Below are 22,637 nucleotides of genomic sequence, written 5' to 3' on the forward strand. Positions count from 1 at the left end.
CTGTAAATCCAGAGAGGGACCCGGATGCTAAACCACCTGTAAATCCAGAGAGGGAACAGGATGCGAAACCACCGGCAAATCCAGGGAGGGAACTGGATGGAAAACTGCCTGTAAATCCAGAGAGGGAACAGGATGGGAATTGAGACGGATCTGGATCAGAAACTACCTGTAAATCCAGAGGGAACAGGAGGGAATCTACCTGTAAATCCAGATGGAACAGGATAGGAAACTAGCTGTAAATCCAGAGAGGGAACAGGATGGGAAACTACCTGTAAATCCAGAGAGGGATCAGGATGGGAAACTACCTGTAAATCCAGAGAGGGAACTGGATGGGAAACAAACTGTAAATCCAGAGAGGGAACAGGATGGGAAACAACCTGTAAATCCCGAGAGGGAACAGGATGGGAAACTACCTGTAAATCCAGAGAGGGAACAGAATGGGAAACTACCTGTAAGTCCAGAGAGGGAACTGGATGGGAAACAAACTGTAAATCCAGAGAGGGAACTGGATGGATAACTGCCTGTAAATCCAGAGGGAACAGGATGGGAAACTGCCTGTAAACCCAGACAGCGACTGGATGGGAAACTACCTGTTAATCCAGAGAGGGAACTGTATGGAAAACTGCCTGTAAATCCAGAGGGAACAGGATGGGAAACTACCTGTAAACCCAGAGAGAACAGGATGCGAAACTACCTGTAAACCCAGACAGCGACTGGATGGGAAACTACCTGTTAATCCAGAGAGAGAACAGAATGGGAAACTACTCACAAATCCAGAGAGGGAAGTGGATGGAAAACTGCCTGTAAATCCAGAGAGGGAACAGGATGGGAAACTACCTGTAAATCCAGAGGGAACAGGATGGGAAACTACCTGTAAATCCAGAGAGGGACCAGATGGGAAACTACTCACAAATCCAGAGAGGGAAGTGGATGGAAAACTGCCTGTAAATCCAGAGAGGGAACAGGATAGGAAACTACCTGTAAATCCAGAGGGAACAGGATGGGAAACTACCTGTAAACCCAGACAGCGACTGGATGGGAAACTACCTGTTAATCCAGAGAGGGAACAGGATGGGAAACTGCCTGTTAACCCAGAGAGAGAATTGGATGGGAAACTACCTGTAAATCCAGAGAGGGAACAGGATGGGAAACTACCTGTAATCCAGAGAGGGAACAGAATTGTAAACTGTCTGTAAATACAGAGAGGGAACGGGATGGGAAACTACTTGTAAATCCAGAGAAGAACAGGATGGGAACTACCTGTAAATCCAGAGTTGGAACACGATGGGAAACTACGTGTAAATCCAGAGAGGGAACACGATGGGAAACTACCTGTAAATCCAGGGAGGGAACTGAATGGGAAACAACCTGTGAATCCAGAGAGGGAACAGGTTGGGAGACTGCCTGTAAATCCAGAGAGGGTACTGGATGGGAAACTATCTGCAAATCCAGAGGGAACAGGATGGGAAACTACCTATAAAACCAGAGAGGGAACAGGAACGGAAACTGCCTGTTAATCTAGACAGAGAACTGGATGGGAAACTAACTGTAAATCCAGAGAGGGAATAGGATGGGAAACTACTGGCAAATCCAGAGAGGGAATAGGATGGGAAACTGCTTGTAAATCCAGAGAGGGAACCGAATTATACAGTACCTGTAAATCCAGAGAGGGAACAGGATGGGAAACTACCAGCAAATCCAGAGAGGGAGCTGTGTGGAAAGCTGCCTGTAAATCCAGCGAGCGAACAGGATGGTAAACTACCTGTAACTTAAGAGAGGGAATAGGAAGGGAAACTACCTGTAAATCCAGAGGGAACAGAAAGGGGAATTACCTGTAAATCCAGAGAGGGAACTGGATGGGAAACTGCCTGTAAATCCAGAGGGAACAGGAGGGAATCTACCTGTAAATCCAGAGTGGGAACAGGATGCGAATCAGCCTGTACATCCAGAGGGAACAGGAGGGAATCTACCTGTAAATCCAGCTAGAACAGGATAGGAAACAATCGGTAAATCCTGAGAGGGAACGGGATGGGAAACTATCTGTAAATCCAGAGGGAACATTTTGGGAACCTGCCTGTAAATCCAGAGGGACCAGAATGGGTAACAACCGGCAAATCCAATGAGGGAACTGGATTGGAAACTGTCTTTAAATCCCGAGAGGGATCAGGATGGGAAACTACCTGTAAATCCAAAGAGGGAACATGATGGGGAGCTGCCTGTAAATCCAGAGTGGGAACTGGATGGGAAACTACCTGTAAATCCAAAGAGTGAACAGGATGGGAAACTACCTGTAAATCAAAAGGGGGAGGAGGCTGGGAAACTGCCTGTAAATCCAGAGGGACCAGGATGGGAAACTACCTGTAAATCCAGAGGGAACAGGAGGGAATCTACCTGTAAATCCAGATAGAACAGGATAGGAAACTAGCTGTAAATCCAGAAAGGGAACAAGATGGGAAACTACCTGTAATTCCAGAGAGGGAACAGGATGGGAAACTACCTCTAAATTCAGAGAGGGAACAGGATAGGAAACTACCTGTAAATCCAGAGAGGGAGCAGGATGGGAAACTAAATGTAAATCCAGAGAGGGACCCGGATGCTAAACCACCTGTAAATCTAGACGGAACAGAATGGGAAACTGCATGTAAATCCAGAGGGACCAGGATGGGAAACTACCTGTAAATCCAGAGGGAACAGGAGGGAATCTACCTGTAAATCCAGATAGTACAGGATAGGAAACTAGCTGTAAATCCAGAGAGTGAACGGGATGGGAAACTACCTGTAAATCCAGAGAGGGAACAGGATGGGAAACTACATCTAAATTCAGAGAGGGAACAGGATAGGAAACTACCTGTAACTCCATAGAGGGAACAGGATGGGAAACTACATGTAAATCCAGAGAGGGAACAGTATCGGAAACTACCTGTAAATCCAGAGAGGGCCCCGGATGCTGAACCACCTGTAAATCCAGAGAGGGAACAGAATGCGAAACGACCGGCAAATCCAGGGAGGGAACTGGATGCAAAACTGCCTGTAAATCCAGAGAGGGAACAGGATGGGAAACTACATGTAAATCCAGAGAGGGAACAGGATGGGAAACTATCTGTAAATCCAGAGAGGCTACAGGATAGGAAACTGCCTGTAAATTCAGAGAGGGAACAGGATGGGAAACTATCTGTAAATCCAGAGAGGGAACATGATGGGAAACTGCCTGTAAATGCAGAGATGTAACTGGATGGGAAACTATCTGTAAATCCAGAGAGGCAACAGGATGGGAAACTATCTGTAAATCCAGAGAGGGAACATGATGGGAAACTGCCTGTAAATGCAGAGATGTAACTGGATGGGAAACTACCTGTAAATCCAGAGAGGGAACAGGATGGGAAACTACCTGTAAATCCAGAGAGGGAACAGGATGGGAAACTGCCTGTAAATCCAGAGAGGGAACATGATGGGAAACTGCCTGCAAATCTAGAGAGGGAACTGGATGGGAAACTGCCTGTAAATCCAGAGGGAACAGGATGGGAAATGACCGGCAAATCCAGGGAGGGAACAGGATGGAAAACTGCCTGTAAATCCAGAAAGGGAACAGGATGGGAAACTACCTGTAATTCCAGAGAGGGAGGAGGCTGGGAAACTGCCAGCAAATCCATAGAGGGAACGGGATGAGAAACTACCGGCCAATAAAAAAGAGGGAACAGGATGGGAAACTACCTGTAAATTCAGACGGATCTGGATACGAAACTACCTGTAAATCCAGAGGGAACAGGAGGGAATCTACCTGTAAATCCAGATGGAACAGGATAGGAAACTAGCTGTAAATCCAGAGAGGGAACAGGATGGGAAACTACCTGTAAATCCAGAGAGGGATCAGGATGAAAAACTACCTCTAAATTCAGAGATGGAACAGGATAGGAAACTACCTGTAAATCCATAGAGGTAACAGGATGGGAAACTGCATGTAAATCCAGAGAGGGAACAGGATCGGAAACTACCTGTAAATCCATAGAGGTAACAGGATGGGAAACTACCTGTAAATCCAGAGAGGGACCCGGATGCTAAACCACCTGTGAATCTAGACGGAACAGAATGGGAAACTGCCTCTAAATCCAGAGAGGGAACAGGATGTGAAACGACCGGCAAATCCAGGGAGGGAACTGGATGGAAAACTGCCTGTAAATCCAGAGAGGGAACAGGATGGGAAACTATCTGCAAATCCAGAGGGAACAGGATGGGAAACTACCTGTAAATCCAGAGAGGGAAGGGGAACGGAAACTGCCTGTTAATCCAGAGAGAGAACTGGATGGGAGACTAACTGTAAATCCAGAGAGGGAATAGGATGAGAAACTGCTTGTAAATCCAGAGAGGGAACCGAATTATACAGTACCGGTAAATCCAGAGAGGGAACAGGATGGGAAACTACCGGCAAATCCAGAGAGGGAACTGTGGTGTTGGGCGTTCTGACACACGGATGAGCCAACACAGTTGTATTTGGTACAACGCTGTTTTATTCAAACTTACTATCTACAGTTTTGACTTGATACTCTGCACGTGGGGACTCCCTGTCTGTGATGTTAAAACAGGTCTTGTCGTTGTCCTTGCCCCCAGATCTACTACCCACCAGGTGTCGTGTTTGTCCTTTTATACTGTCCCTGTCTTTGTCTGTGACCGGTTGTGGTGTTGTGTGTTCTGATTTGTCTGCTGGTGTGTCTATCATGATGTGTGTGTTTGAATATCATGACATCCCCCCTTTTTACAAAGAGATGTGCCTACGTGATTATAAATATAATCGTGTCGTGAGTGCATCTAAGAGTGTGTGTGTGTGTTGTGTACAGCATGTGCATATGACGTAACTATTTACATGGGGCGATGTCGGGTGCGTCATGCTAACGAGGTTGTACCATAACAAAACATGAATGCGAAAAAAAACTTTGAATAGTGGTCCGGTCAAACGATATCTGGAACGATAAACAACAACAGGTTATAATACAGTAGTGTTTAACTTTTTAAACGTATGAACAGTGTTATAAGTCCAGTCTAATGGTTGTGCGACGAATTTGGGTTGACCGCCTCAAGGGTGGGTCAAGAACCACCGGCTGATGCCATGGGTGGCGATGGAAGGGGCGTGATCTGCGGCAGCTCCACGAAGTCATCCTCGGAAGCCTGTTGTGGATCCAGCATGTGTGTACAGTGTGGCTGCAAACGTGGAAGTCGGCGAAGGGCGCGCCGATTGCGGCGACGCACTGAACCATCCGGCATGCGTATCAGGAACGAGCGGGGAGCCACACGTCGGAGAACTTCGGCCGGTGCTGACCAGCCACCATGCGGTAGATGGATGCGTACTTTGTCTCTGGAGGACAGGGGGGGAAGGTCCGTCGCCCGTGTGTCGTACAGACTCTTCTGCCGATCACGCTGCATTTGCATCTTACGAAGAACCGTATCATGGTCCGTTGTTGGTGCCAGGATGGATGGCACCGTTGTCCTGAGGGAGCGACCCATCAGGAGCTGTGCTGGCGAGAGACCCGTGGAAAGCGGGGCCGATCGATAGGCCAGCAAGGCGAGGTTAAAGTCCGATCCGGCAGCAGCCGCCTTGCAGAGGAGCCGCTTGGCAATGTGAACGCCCTTCTCTGCCTTCCCATTCGACTGTGGATGTAGAGGGCTGGACGTCACATGAGTGAAACTATATGCTGCGGCAAAGGACGACCATTCACGGCTGGCGAAACAGGGTCCATTGTCCGACATGACAGTCATTGGAATGCCATGGCGAGCAAATGTTTCCTTGCAGGCCCCAATGACTGCGGACGACGTCAGATCATGTAGAGGTATGACTTCCGGGTAATTGGAAAAGTAATCTATAATAATGATGTAATCTCTGCCAAGCACGTGAAATAGGTCAACACCCACCTTCGCCCAGGGGGACGTCACCATCTCGTGTGGTAGAAGCGTCTCCGGAGGTTGCGCCGGCTGAAACCTCTGACAGGTTGTGCAATTGAGCACCATGTTGGCTATGTCTTCATTAATACCCGGCCAATATACCACCTCTCGGGCCCTTCGTCTGCATTTCTCGACTCCCAAGTGGCCTTTGTGTAGTTGATTAAGAATCATCTGGCGCATGCTGTGCGGAATGACAATCCTGTCTAACTTCATAAGGACCCCGTCAATGTTGGTAAGGTCATCTCGCACATTATAAAACTGCGGGCACTGCCCTTTGAGCCACCCTTCCGCCATGTGGCGCATCACTCGCTGTAGAAGGGGGTCAGTCGCTGTCTCTGCGCGTATGCGGGCCAGACTTGGGTCGTCAGCCGGCAGATTTTCTGCTGTCAGAGTAACGTGTGCCTCAATTTGACATATGAACCCCTCCGCAACTGGTGGTGTACTCACTGCTCGGGAGAGCGTGTCCGCCAAGATGAGATCCTTCCCCGGAGTGTAGATCAGTTTGAAATCATACCTCCTGAGTTTAAGTAAGATGCGCTGGAGGCGAGGGGTCATGTCGTTCAGGTCCTTGTTTATTATGTTGACCAGGGGGCGGTGGTCAGTTTCGACCGTGAATCATGGAAGACCATACACATAATCGTGGAACTTGTCCAATCCAGTTAACAAGCCCAGGCATTCTTTTTCTATTTGCACGTAGCGCTGTTCCGTAGGGGTCGTGGCTCGTGAGGCATATGCAACCAGGGCCCATGACGACGTGCTATCTTTCTGCAAGAGCACTGCTCCAATACCAGATTGGCTGGCATCCGTTGAGATTTTTGTGGGGCGAGCCGTGTCGAAGAACGCCAGCATCGGTGCCGTGACCAGTTTGTGCTTGAGCTCCTCCCATTCCAGCTGGTGCGATTGTTGCCATTGGAATTCTGTTGATTTCTTCACGAGATGGCGCATAGCCGTTGTATGAGAAGTAAGGTTGGGAATGAACTTCCCAAGGAAGTTGACCATGCCCAAGAATCTTAGGACAGCCTTCTTGTCAGCCGGCCGTGGCATGGCTGTGATGGCGCTAATTTTGTCTGCATCGGGACGGACCCCTGATTGTGAGATGTGGTCCCCGAGGAACTTCAGCTCAGTCTAGTCAAAAGCACACTTGGCGCGGTTGAGACGCAGGCCATTTTGTCGTATGCGGGCGAAGACGCGTCGTAGACAATGCATGTGCTCCTGCGGAGTGGTGGACCAAATGATGATATCGTCCACATATACACGTACCCCTTCGATGTCTTCCATCATCTGCTCCATGATTCGGTGGAAAACCTCAGATGCCGAGATGATGCCAAATGGCATCCGATTGTAGCAGAATCTGCCGAAAGGGGTGTTAAACGTGCATAGCCTTCGGCTGGCCGGGTCCAATTGGATCTGCCAAAATCCTTTGGACGCATCCAGTTTGGTAAATATTTTGGCTTGGGCCATCTCGCTGGTGATTTCCTCTCGTTTGGGGATGGATATGCGTATGCGGATCTCGCCAGAGGGCTTTTTTACACAGACCATGGAGCTGACCCATGGTGTGGGCTCCGTGACCCTGGAGAGGACCCCTTGGTCCTGAAGAGCCTGCAGCTGCAACTTGAGGCGGTCTTTGAGTGGCGCAGGAACCCTGCGAGGTTCGTGAACGACCGGGATGGCGTCCGGTTTGAGGCGAATCTTGTAAGTGTATGGCAATGTCCCCATGCCTTCAAATACCTCCTGGTTGTGAGCAAGGAGGGAATGGACATTTGCGTGGAACTCAGCATCCGGGAAGTCGGATATCTCATCTGGAGAGAGAGACATAATGCACTGTACCAGGTGAAGGACCTTACACGCCTGTGCGCCCAGTAACAAATCTTTTGATGAGCCGACAACTTCGAAGGGGAGTGTGGCCGTGTGCGTTTTGTGAGTTACCTGTAGCTGGCAAGAACCCATGGACGGGATGACGTTCCCGTTATAATCAACCATCTTGAGCCGGGATGGCGTGATGGGTGGTTTGACCTTCATGGCCTGGAATTCAGAATATGCAATCAGGTTGGCGGATGCGCCGGTGTCCAGACGGAAGGGGACGTGCGATCGGTTGACCATTAGGGTGGCACTCCACTCATCGGCCGGATTGATGGCGTTGACCCTGTTTACATCGATGACGGAAACCCGGAAGGCACCCTGGTCATCTGCATCATTTAGCTGGAAGTCTTGATGCGTGGGCTGGACGGTCCTGACGTGTCTGCGAGGTTGTCGGAGATGTGTAGGATCCATGGGTTGAGCCGCACGACAGTAGGCAGCATAGTGGCCCATCTTGCCACATCGGAGGCACTGTCGGTTTTTAGCAGGACATTGCCCTTTTAAGTGTACAGCTCCACAGTTGCCGCACGTCATGACGTCACAGCGTTTGTTGCGCCACTGCGCATGCGCAGTGCGATCTTGCATTGGGCGCGCCTGCGCGGTGCGTCCCTCAATGTTGCCGTTGGTTTTGGCGCGCACAAGCGCGGGAGACCGCGAAAAGCGCGGGAAGCGGCCGCTCTCGTCGGGGCCGCGGGTCAGGAGATAATCGATGGCCTGGATGCGTTCGGCGTCGTGGGCGGCCTGGCTTGACGATTCGACGGCTGGGGACTCCCTCCGTGCCAATTTGGACGCCTGAAATCGGGCAAAACGGCTGGTTGCATTCTCGTGGAGGACACAGGCTTCCACTGCAGACGCTAAGGTGAGGCTTTTGATTTTAAGAAGCTGCTGACGTAGGCCACTGGAGGCAACGCCAAAAACAATCTGGTCCCTGATCATGGACTCTGTGGTGCTGCCGTAACCGCAGGACTGCGCTAGAATTCGGAGGAGCGTCAAAAAGGGTTGAAAAAGCTCCTCCTTACCTTGCAGGCGTTGCTGAAAGAGATATCTTTCAAAACTTTCATTCACTTCAACATTAAAGTGCTGGTCTAGCTTGAGGATGACTGTGTCATACTTGGATTGGTTTTCGCCTTCTTCAAACACCAGTGAGTTGAAGACATTGATGGCGTGCTGACCTGCATAGGAGAGGAGCATTGCAATCTTTGTTTCGTCCGAGGCACTCTGTTTCTCGTTGGCTCGGATGTACAGGTCGAATCGCTGCTTGAAGAGCTTCCAATTGGTACCAAGGTTCCCCGCGACTTGCAACGGCTGCGGTTTATTGGTGCGATCCATGTCCAGAATGGCAGGTTAGTCGGCAGGTATCGATCCACTCCTGTACCATGTGGTGTTGGGCGTTCTGACACACAGATGAGCCAACACAGTTGTATTTGGTACAACGCTGTTTTATTCAAACTTAATATCTACAGTTTTGTCTTGATACTCTGCATGTGGGGACTCCCTGTCTGTGATGTTAAAACAGGTCTTGTCGTTGTCCTTGTCCCCAGATCTACTACGCACCAGGTGTCGTCTTTGTCCTTTTATACTGTCCTTGTCTTTGTCTGTGATCGGTTGTGGTGTTGTGTGTTGGTGTGTCTATCATGATGTGTGTGTTTGAATATCATGACAGGAATTGGGTGGAAAACTGCCTGTAAATCCAGCGAGCGAACAGGATGGGAAACTACCTATAACTTCAGAGAGGGAATATGATGGGAAACTACCTGTAAATCCAGAGGGAACAGGATGGGAAACTACCTGTAAACCCAGAGAGGGGACCGGATGGGAAATTACCGGCAAATCCAGAGAGGGAACTGGATGGGAAACTACCTGTAAATCCAGAGAGGGAACATGATGGGAAACTGCTTGTAAATCCAGAGAGGGAACTGGATGGGAAACTACCTGTAAATCCAGAGAGGGAACAGAATGGGAAACTGTCTGTAAATACAGAGAAGGAACGGGATGGGAAACTACCGGCAAATCCAGAGAGGGAATTGGATGGAAAACTGCCTGTAAATCCAGCGAGCGAACAGGATGGGAAACTAGCTGTAACTTCAGAGAGGGAATAGGATGGGCAACTGCCTGTAAATCCAGAGAGGGGACCGGAAGGGAAGTTATCGGCAAATCCAGAGAGGGAACTGGATGGGAAACAGCCTGTAAATCCAGAGAGGGGACCGGATGGGAAACTCCCTGTAAATCCAGAGATGGAACATGATGGGAAACTGCTTGTAAATCCAGAGAGGGAACTGGATGGGAAACTGCCTGTAAATCCAGAGAGGGAACTTGATGAGAAACTGCCTGTAAATCCAGAGGGAACAGGATGGGTAACGACCGGCAAATCCAGAGAGGGATCAGGATGGGAAAATACCTGTAAATCCAGAGAGGGAATATGGTGGGGAACTGCCTGTAAATCCAGAGTGGGAACTGGATGGGAAACTACCTGTAAATCCAAAGAGGGAACAGGATAGGAAACTATCTGTAAATCCAGAGAGGTAACTGGATGGGAAACAACCTGTAAATCCAGAGGGAACAGGATGGGAAATGACCGGCAAATCCAGGGAGGGAAGAGGATGGGAAACTACCTGTAAATCCAGAGGGAACATTATGGGAAACTATCTGTAAATCCAGAGAGGGAACAGGATGGGAAAATACCTGTAAATCCAGAGAGGGAACTGGATGCTAAACCACCTGTAAATCCAGAGGGAACAGAATGGCAAACTACCTGTAAATCCAGAGAGGGAACAGGATGGGAAACTACCTGTAAATTCTGAGAGGGAACAGGATGGGACACTGCCTATCAATCCAGAGAGGGAACCGGATGTAAAACACCTTTAAATCAAGAGGGAACAGAATGGGAAACTGCCTCTAAATCCAGAGAGGGAACAGGATGGGAAACGACCGGCAAATCCAGAGAGGGAACTGGATGGAAAACTGCATGTAAGTCCAGAGGGAACATGAGGGAATCTACCTGTAAATCCAGATAGAACAGGGTAGGAAACTAGCTGTAAATCCAGAGAGGGAACAGGATAGGAAACTACCTGTTTCTCCAGAGGGAACAGGATGGGAAACTACATGTAAATCCAGAGAGGGAACAGGATCAGAAACTACCTATCAATCCAGAGAGGGACCGGGATGCTAAACCACCTCTAAATCCAGACGGAACAGAATGGGAAACCTACTCTAAATCCAGAGAGGGAACAGGATGTGAAACGACAGTCAAACCCAGGGAGGGAACTGGTTGGGAAACTACCTGTAAACCCAGAGAGGGGACCGGATGGGAAATTACCGTCAAATCCAGAGAGGGAACTGGATGGGAAACTGCCTGTAAATCCAGAGAGGGAACAGGATGGGAAACTACATGTAAATCCAGAGAGGGAACTGGATGGGAAACGACAGGCAAATCCAGGGAGGGAACTAGATGGAAAACTGCCTGTAAATCCAGAGAGGGAACAGGATGGGAAACTACATGTAAATCCAGAGAGGGAACTGGATGGGAAACGACAGGCAAATCCAGGGAGGGAACTGGATGGAAAACTGCCTGTAAATTCAGAGAGGGAACAGGATGGGAAACTATCTGTAAATCCAGAGAGGGAACATGATGGGAAACTGCCTGTAAATGCAGAGATGTAACTGGATGGGAAACTACCTGTAAATCAAAAAAGGGAGGAGGCTGGGAAACTGCCTGTGAATCCAGATGGACCATAAGGGAATCTACCTGTAAATCCAGATAGAACAGGATAGGAAACAAGCTGTACATCCAGAGAGGGAACTGGTTGGGAAACTACCTGTAAATCCAGAGAGGGAACAGGATGGGAAACTGCCAGTAAATGCAGAGATGTAACTGGATGGGAAACTACCTGTAGATCCAGAGAGGGAACAGAATGGGAAATTGCCTGTAAATCCAGAGAAGGAACAGGATGGGAATCTACCTGTAAATCAAAAAAGGGAGGAGGCTGGGAAACTGCCTGTAAATGCAGTTGGACCATAAGGGAATCTACCTGTAAATCCAGATAGAACAGGACAGGGAACAAGCTGTAAATCCAGAGAGGGAACTGGTTGGGAAACTACCTGTAAATCCAGAGAGGGAACAGGATGGGAAACTGGCTGTAAATCCAGAGGGAACAGGAGGGAATCTACCTGTCAATCCAGATAGAACAGGATAGGGAACTAGCTGTAAATCCAGAGTCGGAACGGGATGGGAAACTATCTGTAAATCCAGGGAGGGAACTGGATGGAAAACTGCCTGTAAATCCAGAGAGGGAACAGGATGGGAAACTACCTGTAAATCCAGAGAGGGGACAGGAGGGGAAACTAACGACAAATCAAGAGGGAACAGGCTGGGAACCTACCATAAATCCAGAGGGAACAGGATGTGAAACTACCTGTTAATCCAGAGAGGGAACACGATGGGTAACTACCTGTAAATTCAGGGAGGGAACAGGATGGGAACCTACCTGCAAATCCAGTAAGGGAACAGGATGGGAAACTAGCTGAAAATCCAGAGAGGGAACAGGATTGGAAACTACCTGTAAATCCAGAGAGGTAACTGGATGGAAAACTGCCTGTAAATCCAGAGAGGGAACAGGATGGGAAACTACCTGTAAATCCAGGGAGGGAACAGGGTGGGAATCGACCTGCAAATCCAGAGAGTGAACAGGATGGGAAACTACCTGAAAATCCAGAGAGGTAACAGGATGGAAAACTGCCTGTAAATCCAGAGAGGGAACAGTATGGGAAACTGCCTGTAAATCCAGGGAGGGAACAGGGTGGGAATCGACCTGCAAATCCAGAGAGTGAACAGGATGGGAAACTACCTGAAAATCCAGAGAGGGAACAGGATGGGAAACTACCTCTAAATCCAGAGAGGTAACAGGATGGGTAACTACCTGTAAATCCAGGGAGGGAACCGGATGGGAATCAACCTGCAAATCCAGATAGGGAACAGGATGGGAAACTACCTGATAATCCAGATAGGGAACAGGATGGGAAACTAACTGTAAATCCAGAGAGATAACAGGATGGGAAACTACCTGTTAATCCAGAGAGGAACAGGATGGGAAACAGCCTGTAAATCCAGAGATGGAACAGGAGGGGAAACTACCGGCAAATCCAGAGAGGAAACTGGATGGGAAACTAACTGTAAATCCAGAGAGGGAAGAGGATGGGAAACTGCCTGTAAATCCAGAGAGGGAACAGGATGGGTAACTACCTATAAATCCAGAGAAGGAACTGGATGAGAAACTTCCTGTAAATCCAGGGAGGGAACTGGATGGGAAACTACCTGTACATCCAGGGAGGGAACAGGAGGGGAAACTAACGGCAAATCAAGAGGGAACAGGCTGGGAACCTACCATAACTCCAGAGGGAACAGGATGGGAAACTACCTGTTAATCCAGAGAGGGAACAGGATGGGTAACTGCCTGTTAATCCAGAGAGGGAACAGGATGGGAATCTACTTGCTAATCCAGTAAGGGAACAGGATGGGAAACTACCTGTAAATCCAGAGAGGGAACAGGATTGGAAACTACCAGCAAATCCAGAGATGTAACACCCTGGATGTACAGGGTGGGAACAGGATGGGTAAATACCTGTAAATCCAGAAAGAACAGGATGGGAAACTATCGGGAAATCAAGAGGGAACAGGATGGGAAACTGCCTGTTAATCCAGAGGGAGCAGAATGCGAATCAACAGTAAATCCAGAGAGGGAACAGGATGGGAAACTCCCTGTAAATCCAGAGAGGAAAATGGATGGGAATCTATCTGTAAATCAAGAGAGGGAACATGATGGGAAACTACGGGCAAATCCAGAGAGGGAACTGGATGGGAAACTGCCTGTAAATCCAGAGGGAACAGGATGGGAAACTACCTGTAAATCCAGAAAGTGAATTGGATGCGAAACTACCTGTAAATCCAGAGGGTACAGGATGGGAAACTACCTGTAAATCCAAAGGGAACAGGATAGGAAACTACCTGTAAATCCAGATGGAACAGGTTTGAAACTACCTGTAAATCCAGAGCGGGAACAGAATGGGAAACTACCTGTAAATCCAGGGAGGGAACAGGGTGGGAATCGACCTGCAAATCCAGAGAGTGAACAGGATGGGAAACTACCTGAAAATCCAGAGAGGGAACAGTATGGGAAACTGCCTGTAAATCCAGGGAGGGAACAGGGTGGGAATCGACCTGCAAATCCAGAGAGTGAACAGGATGGGAAACTACCTGAAAATCCAGAGAGGGAACAGGATGGGAAACTACCTCTAAATCCAGAGAGGTAACAGGATGGGTAACTACCTGTAAATCCAGGGAGGGAACCGGATGGGAATCAACCTGCAAATCCAGATAGGGAACAGGATGGGAAACTACCTGATAATCCAGATAGGGAACAGGATGGGAAACTAACTGTAAATCCAGAGAGATAACAGGATGGGAAACTACCTGTTAATCCAGAGAGGAACAGGATGGGAAACAGCCTGTAAATCCAGAGATGGAACAGGAGGGGAAACTACCGGCAAATCCAGAGAGGAAACTGGATGGGAAACTAACTGTAAATCCAGAGAGGGAAGAGGATGTGAAACTAACTGTAAATCCAGAGAGGGAACAGGATGGTAAACTACCTGTAAATCCAGAGAGGGAAGAGGATGGGAAACTGCCTGTAAATCCAGAGAGGGAACAGGATGGGTAACTACCTATAAATCCAGAGAAGGAACTGGATGAGAAACTTCCTGTAAATCCAGGGAGGGAACTGGATGGGAAACTACCTGTACATCCAGGGAGGGAACAGGAGGGGAAACTAACGGCAAATCAAGAGGGAACAGGCTGGGAACCTACCATAACTCCAGAGGGAACAGGATGGGAAACTACCTGTTAATCCAGAGAGGGAACAGGATGGGTAACTGCCTGTTAATCCAGAGAGGGAACAGGATGGGAATCTACTTGCTAATCCAGTAAGGGAACAGGATGGGAAACTACCTGTAAATCCAGAGAGGGAACAGGATTGGAAACTACCTGCAAATCCAGAGATGTAACACCATGGATGTACAGGGTGGGAACAGGATGGGTAAATACCTGTAAATCCAGAAAGAACAGGATGGGAAACTATCGGGAAATCAAGAGGGAACAGGATGGGAAACTGCCTGTTAATCCAGAGGGAGCAGAATGCGAATCAACAGTCAATCCAGAGAGGGAACAGGATGGGAAACTCCCTGTAAATCCAGAGAGGAAAATGGATGGGAATCTATCTGTAAATCAAGAGAGGGAACATGATGGGAAACTACCGGCAAATCCAGAGAGGGAACTGGATGGGAAACTGCCTGTAAATCCAGAGGGAACAGGATGGGAAACTACCTGTAAATCCAGAAAGTGAATTGGATGCGAAACTACCTGTAAATCCAGAGGGTACAGGATAGGAAACTACCTGTAAATCCAGATGGAACAGGTTTGAAACTACCTGTAAATCCAGAGCGGGAACAGAATGGGAAACTACCTGGAAATCCAGAGAGGGAAAAGGAGGGGAAACCGCCTTTAATCCAGAGTGAACAGAATGGGAACATACCTGTCAATCGAGAGTGAACAGAATGGAAAACTACCTGTAAATTCAGAGAGAACAGGATGGGAAACCACCTGTGAATCCAGAGGGAACCGGATGGGAACAACCTGTAAATCCAGAGAGGGAACAGGATGGGAAACTAGCTGTAAATCCAGAGAGGGGACAGGAGGGGAAACTAACTGTAAATCCAGAGAGGAACAGGATGGGAAACAGCCTGTAAGTCCAGAAATGGAACAGGATGGGTAACTACCTGTAAATCCAGAGAGGGAACAGGATGGGTAACTCCTGTAAATCCAGAGAGGGAACAGGATGGGAAACTACTTGTAAATCCAGAGAGAGAAGAGGATGGGAAACTGCCTGTAAATCCAGAGAGGGAACAGGATGGGTAACTACCTGTAAATCCAGACAAGGAACTGGATGAAAAACGTCCTGTAAATCCCGGGAGGGAACTGGATGGGAAACTACCTGTAAATCCAGGGAGGGAACTGGATGGGAAACTATCTGTAAATCCAGAGAGGGAACAGGAGGGGAAACTACTGGCAAATCCAAAGTGAACAGAATGGGAAACTGCCTGTAAATCCAGAGAGGGAACAGGAGGGGAAGCTACCGGCAACTCCAGTGGGAACAGTCTCGGAAACTACCTGCAAATCCAGAGGAAACATGATGGGAGACCTCTGGCAAATTCTGATTGCAAAAATGGGAAATTACCTGTAAATCCAGAGGGAACCGGATGGGAACAACCTGTAAATCCAGAGAGGGAACAGGATGGGAAACTACCTGAAAATCCAGAGAGATAACAGGATGAGTAACTACCTGTAAATCCAGAGGTAACAGGATGGGAAACCTCTGGCAAATCCTGAGTGAACAGATTGGGAAATTACCTGTAAATACAGAGCGAACAGGATGGGGAAAACTGGCAAATCCAGAGGGAGCAGGATGCGAATCAACTGTAAACCCAGAGAGGGAACTGGATAGGGAACTACCTGTAAATCCAGAGAGGCAACAGGATGGGAAACTACCTGTAAATCCAGAGAGGGAACAGAATGGGAAAGTACTGGCAAATACAGAGAGGGAACTGGATGGGAAACTGCCTGTAAATCCAGAGGGAACAGGATAGGAAACTACCTGTAAATCCAGAGGGAACAGGTTGGAAAACTACCTGTAAATTCAGAGAGGGATCTGGATGGGAAACTGCCTGGAAATACAGAGGGAACAGGATGCGAAACTACCTGTGAATCCAGTGAGGGAACTGGATGCAAAACTACCCGTAAATCCAGAGAGAACAGAATGGGAAATTACCTGCAAATCCAGAGAGGGAGGAGGATGGGAAACTATCTGTAAATCCAGAGAGGAAATGGATGAGAAACTACCTGCAAATCTAGAGTGAACAGGATGTGAAACTACGTGTAAATCCAGAGAGGGAACAGGATGGGAAACTACCTGTAAATCCAGAGAGGGAACAGGATGGGAAACATCCTGTTAATCCAGAGAGGGAACAGGATGGGAAACTACCTGTAAATCCAGAAAGAATAGGATGGGAAACTACTGGCAAATCAAGAGGGAACAGGATGGGAAACTACCTGTAAACCAGGGAGGGAACTGGATGGGAAACTACCTGTAAATCCAGAGAGGGAACAGGATGGGAAACTGCCTGTAAATCCAGAGAGGGAACAGGATGGGAATCTATCTGTAAATCAAGAGAGGGAAGAGGATAGGAAACTACCGTCAAATCCAGAGAGGGAACCGGATGGGAAACTGCCTGTAAATCCAGAGGGAACATGATGGGGAACTACCTGTAAATACAGAGAGGGAACAGGATGGGAAACTACCTGTAAATCCAGAGTGCAACAGGATGGGAAACAGCCTGTAAATCCAGAGAGGCACTTGGATGAGAAACTACCTGTAAATCCAGAGAGGGAACAGGAGGGAAAACTACAGGCAAATCCAGAGTGAACAGAATGGGAAACTACCTGTAAATACAGAGAAGGAACAGGCGGGGAAACTACCGGTAAATCCACTGGGAACAGTCTCGGAAACTACCTGTAAATCCAGAGGGAACAGGATGGGAAACCTCTGGCAAATCCTGAGTGAACAGAATGGGAAATTACCTGTAAATACAGAGAGAACAGGATGGGGAAAACTGGCAAATCCAGAGGGAGCAGGATGCGAATCAACTGTAAATCCAGAGAGGGAACAGGATGGGAAACTACCTGTAAATCCAGAGAGGCAACAGGATGGGAAATTACCTGTAAATCCAGAGAGGGAACAGAATGGGAAACTACCGGCAAATATAGTGAGGGAACTGGATGGGAAACTGCGTGTAGATCCGGAGGGAACAGAATAGGAAACTACCTGTAAATCCAAAGAGGACAGGATGGGAAATGACCTGTAAATTCGGAGAGGGATCTGGATGGGAAACTGCCAGTAAATCCAGAGCGAACAGGATGCGAAACTACGTGTGAATCCAGAGAGGGAACTGGATGCAAAACTACCTGTAAATCCAGAGGGAACAGAATGGGAAATTACCTGTAAATCCAGAGAGGGAATTGGATGGGAAATTGCCTGTAATTCCAGAGGGAACAGGATTGGAAACTACCTGTAAATCTGGAGAGGGAAGAGGATGGGAAACTATCTGTAAATCCAGAGAGGAAATGGATGAGAAAATACCTGCAAATCTAGAGTGAAGAGGATGTGAAACTACGTGTAAATCCAGAAAGGGAACAGGATGGGAAACTACCTGTAAATCCAGAGAGGGAACAGGATGGGTAACTACCTGTAAATCCAGGGAGGAAACTGGATGGGAAACTACGTGCAAATCCAGAAAGAACAGGATGGGAAACTACCAGCAAATAAAGAGGGAACAGGATGGGAAACTGCCTGTTAATCCAGAGGGAGAAGAATGCGAATCAACAGTAAATCCAGAGAGGGAACAGGATGGGAAACTCGCTGCAAATCCAGAGAGGGAACAGGATGGGAATCTATCTGTAAATCAAGAAAGGGAACAGGATGGGAAACTACCGGCAAATCCAGAGAGGGAACTGGATGGGAAACTGCCTGTAAATTCAGAGGGAACATAATGGGAAACTAGCTGTAAATTCAGAGAGGAAACTGGATGGGAAACTGCCTGTACATCCAGTGGGAACAGGATGGGAAACTAGCTGTAAATCCAGAGAGTGAATCGGATGAGAAACTACCTGTAAATCCAGAGAGAACAGGATAGGGAACTACCTGTAAATCCAGAGAGGGAACAGGATGGGAAACTGCCTGTAAATACAGAGAGGGATCAGGATGGTAAAACTACCTGTAAATCCAGAGGGAACCGGGTAGGAAACTCCCTGTAAATCCAGATGGAACAGGTTTGAAACTACCTGTAAATCCAGAGCGGGAACAGATTGGGAAACTACGTGTAAATCCAGAGAGGGAAAAGGAGGGGAAACCGCCTGTAAATCCAGAGCGAACAGAATGGGAAATCACCTGTAAAACCAGAGGGAACCGGATGGGAACAACCTGTAAATCCAGAGAGGGAACAGGATGGGAAACTACCTGTAAATACAGAGCGGGAACAGAATGGGAAACTACCTGTAAATCCAGAGAGAACAGAATGGGAAACCAGCTGTAAATCCAGAGGGAACCGGATGGGAACAACCTTTAAATCCAGAGAGGGAACAGGATGGGAAGCTACCTGAAAATCCAGAGAGGGAACAGGATGGGAAACTAACTGTAAATCCAGAGAGATAACAGGATGGGTAACTACCTGTAAATCCAGAGAGCAACAGGATGGGAAAAAGCCTGTAATCCAGAGACGCACTTGGATGAGAAATTACCTGTAAATCCAGAAAGGGAACAGGATGGGAAACATCCTGTTAATCCAGAGAGGGAACAGGATGGGTAATTACCTGTAAATCCAGGGAGGGAACTGGATGGGAAACTACCTGTAAATCCAGAAAGAATAGGATGGGAAACTACTGGCAAATCAAGAGGGAACAGGATGGGAAACTACCTGTAAACCAGGGAGGGAACTGGATGGGAAACTAACTGTAAATCCAGAGAGGGAACAGGATGGGAATCTATCTGTAAATCAAGAGAGGGAAGAGGATGGGAAACTACCGTCAAATCCAGAGAGGGAACCGGATGGGAAACTGCCTGTAAATCCAGAGGGAACATGATGGGAAACTAGCTGTAAATCCAGAGAGTGAATCGGATGAGAAACTACCTGTAAATCCAGAGAGAACAGGATAGGGAACTACCTGTAAATCCAGAGAGGGAACAGGATGGGAAACTGCCTGTAAATACAGAGAGGGATCAGGATGGTAAAACTACCTGTAAATCCAGAGGGAACAGGATAGGAAACTCCCTGTAAATCCAGATGGAACAGGATAGGAAACTACCTGTAAATCCAGATGGAACAGGTTTGAAACTACCTGTAAATCCAGAGCGGGAACAGATTGGGAAACTACGTGTAAATCCAGAGAGGGAAAAGGAGGGGAAACCGCCTGTAAATCCAGAGTGAACAGAATGGGAAATCACCTGTAAAACCAGAGGGAACCGGATGGGAACAACCTGTAAATCCAGAGAGGGAACAGGATGGGAAACTACCTGTAAATACAGAGCGGGAACAGAATGGGAATCTACCTGTAAATCCAGAGAGAACAGAATGGGAAACCAGCTGTAAATCCAGAGGGAACCGGATGGGAACAACCTTTAAATCCAGAGAGGGAACAGGATGGGAAGCTACCTGAAAATCCAGAGAGGGAACAGGATGGGAAACTAACTGTAAATCCAGAGAGATAACAGGATGGGTAACTACCTGTAAATCCAGAGAGCAACAGGATGGGAAAAAGCCTGTAATCCAGAGACGCACTTGGATGAGAAATTACCTGTAAATCCAGAGAGGGAACAGGCGGGGAAACTACTGGCAAATCCAGGGGGAACAGTCTCAGAAACTACCGGTAAATCCAGAGGGAACAGGATGGGAAACCTCTGGCAAATCCTGAGTGAACAGAATGGGAAATTACCTGTAAATACAGAGAGAACAGGATGGGGAAAACTGGCAAATCCAGAGGGACAGGATGCGAATCAACTGTAAATCCAGAGAGGGAACCGGATGGAAAACTACCTGTAAATCCAAAGAGGGAACAGGATGGGAAACTACCTGTAAATCCAGAGAGGGAAAAGAATGGGAAACTACCGGCAAATTCAGAGGGGGAACTGGATGGGAAACAGCCTGTAAATCAGAGGGAACAGGATAGGAAACTACCTGTAAATCCAAAGGGAACAGGATGGGAAACTAACTGTAAATCCAGAGAGGGAATTGGATGGGAAACTGCCTGTAAATCCAGAGGGAACAGGATGCGAAACAATCTGTAATTCCAGAGAGGGAACTGGATGCAAAGCTACCTGTAAATCCAGAGGAAACAGAATGGGAAATTACCTGTAATTCCAGAGAGGGAATTGGATGGGAAATTGCCTGTATTTCAAGAGGGAACAGGATGGGAAACTCTCTGTAAATCCAGAGAGAGAACAGGATGGGAATCTATCTGTAAATCAAGAGAGCAAACAGGATGGGAAACTATCGGCAAATACAGAGAGGGAACTGGATGGGAAACTGCCTGTAAATCCAGAGGGAACAGGATAGGAAAGTACCTGTAAATCCAGATGTAACACGTTTGAAACTACCTGTAAATCCAGAGCGGGAACAGAATGGGAAACTACCTGTAAATCCAGAGAGGGAAAAGGAGGGGAAACCGCCTGTAAATCCAGAGTGAACAGAATGGGAAACCACCTGTAAAACCAGAGGGTACCGGATGGGAACAACCAGTAAATCCAGAGAGGGAACAGGATGGGAAACTACCGGCAAATCCAGAGTGAACAGGATGGGAAACCTCTGGCAAATCCTGAGTGAACAGAATGGAAAATTACCTGTAAATACAGAGAGAACAGGATGGGGAAAACTGGAAAATCAAGAGGGAGCAGGCTGCGAATCAACTGTAAATCCAGAGAGGGAACAGGATGGGAAACTACCTGTAAATCCAGAGAGGCAACAGGATGGGAAACTACCTGTAAATTCAGAGAGGGAACAGAATGGGAAACGACCTGTAAATTCAGAGAGGGATCTGGATGGGAAACTGCCAGTAAATCCAGAGCGAACAGGATGCGAAACTACCTGTGAATCCAGAGAGGGAACTGGATGCAAAACTACCTGTAAATCCAGAGGGAACAGAATGGGAAATTACCTGTAAATCCAGAGAGGGAATTGGATGGGAAATTGCCTGTAATTCCAGAGGGAACACGATTGGAAACTACCTGTAAATCTGGAGAGGGAAGAGGATGTGAATCTACCTGTAAATCCAGAGAGGGAACAGGATGGGTAACTACCTGTAAATCCAGGGAGGGAACGGGATGGGAAACTACGTGTAAATCCAGAAAGAACAGGTTGGGAAACAACCGGCAAATAAAGAGGGAACAGGATGGGAAACTGCCTGTTAATCCAGAGAGGGAACAGGATGGGAAACTACCTGTAAATCCAAGGAGGGCACTGGATGGGAAACTACCTGAAAATCCAGAGAGGGAACAGGATGGGAATCTATCTGTAAATGAAGAGAGGGAAGAGGATGGGAAACTACCGGCAAATCCAGAGAGGGAACTGGATGGGAAACTGCCTGTAAATCCAGAGGGAACATGATGGGGAACTACCTGTAAATTCAGAGAGCGAAATGGATGGGAAACTGCCTGTAAATCCAGAGGGAACAAGATGGGAAACTACCTGTCAATCAAGAGAGTGAATTGGATGCGAAACTAGCTGTAAATCCAGAGGGAACAGGATAGGAAACTACCTGTAAATCCAGAGAGGGAACAGGATGGGAAACTGCCTGTAAATACAGAGAGGGAACAGGATGGGAAACTGTAAATCCAGAGGGGGAAAAGGATGGGTAACTGCCTGTAAATCCAGGGAGGGAACTGGATGGGAAACTACGTGTAAATCCAGAAAGAACAGGATGGGAAACTACCGGCAAATAAAGAGGGAACAGGATGGGAAACTGCCTGTTAATCCAGAGGGAGAAGAATGCGAATCAACAGCAAATCCAGAGAGGGAACAGGATGGGAAACTCGCTGCAAATCCAGAGAAGAACAGGATGGGAATCTATCTGTAAATCAAGAAAGGGAACAGGATGGGAAACTACCGGCAAATCCAGAGAGGGAACTGGATGGGAAACTGCCTGTAAATCCAGAGGGAACTTGATGGGAAACTATCTGTAAATCAAGAAAGTGAAC

At 47.9% G+C, this 22,637-nt stretch overlaps 1 protein-coding gene across 6 annotated transcripts in view; it reads right to left on the reverse strand.

The window, feature by feature from the left end:
- Positions 1–22,637, reverse strand: part of LOC140408507 (glutamate receptor 2) — a 332,477-nt gene that overhangs the window by 183,055 nt on the left and 126,785 nt on the right. The gene's annotated exons all lie outside the window — the stretch shown is intronic.

This window comes from Scyliorhinus torazame, chromosome 3, assembly GCF_047496885.1.
Source record: "Scyliorhinus torazame isolate Kashiwa2021f chromosome 3, sScyTor2.1, whole genome shotgun sequence".
NCBI lineage: Eukaryota > Metazoa > Chordata > Chondrichthyes > Carcharhiniformes > Scyliorhinidae > Scyliorhinus > Scyliorhinus torazame.